Below are 940 nucleotides of genomic sequence, written 5' to 3'. Positions count from 1 at the left end.
GCCACACGTAACACAAATATAGCCACACGTAAATCTTGTTAATCACAAGTGCAAATGAGCAAAATAACACAAATCATTTGTTTTTTGATTCTGAAATCTTCCAAATGAATAAAATTAAATATTCATGTAGAATAAATTTAAATAATATTCCTGAAAAAATTAATGTATAAAACAAAACATACATTTTAGCTGGTATTGTACGTCATCTTCCTGGACATTTTACATCATTTTGTCGTAATATAACCAGAACATGAAAAGAACATGATGCCATGTGCAGAAATTTCATTTTGTTACAAATGCCGTGTACATACAAATCCGTGTACATACAAATACTTCCATGTACCATAATTTTTGTTAAAAGTACAATATATATATAAAATATTATTTTCATTAATATATTAATAAGTATTTGTTACAATTTTTAGTTATTAAGCTGTGTTATTTTAATACTGTTTTTCTCATTCTTTTAGTTTAGCGTTACTATAATATGAAGTTGTCATGCTTTTTCCCAAATATAAAATTTTCCGTTTATTTTAATTTTTATGGCATTTTTATTTACGTACTATTATTTAAACGATTTTTTATATCGCGCAATATTAAAATAATGTTGGAGAACATTAAGTAAATTTTTATAAAATAAAATATTCTATAAAATTTTATAAAATAAAATATAAAATAAAATATAATATAAAATATAATATAATATATAAAATAAAATATAATATAAAATATTATTTTAAAATCGTATGTGAAAGATTTATTTTGCCCGTTACATATTATCGACATTCTTCAAATCAATAAAATATTACATAACATTTATTTTTAATTTTTAATTACTTTTTCTTATTCCGTTTGAATAAATTTAACATTATAAAACATTAAATGTAAATTTATTTCAAAATATTGATTTGCATGTTAAAAAGACATGTAGAACTATAAC

This window comes from Wasmannia auropunctata, unplaced genomic scaffold (genome assembly GCF_000956235.1).
Source record: "Wasmannia auropunctata unplaced genomic scaffold, wasmannia.A_1.0 LD336078.1, whole genome shotgun sequence".
In the NCBI taxonomy this organism is placed as follows: domain Eukaryota; kingdom Metazoa; phylum Arthropoda; class Insecta; order Hymenoptera; family Formicidae; genus Wasmannia; species Wasmannia auropunctata.
Note: the sequence above shows the minus strand (reverse complement) of the source record.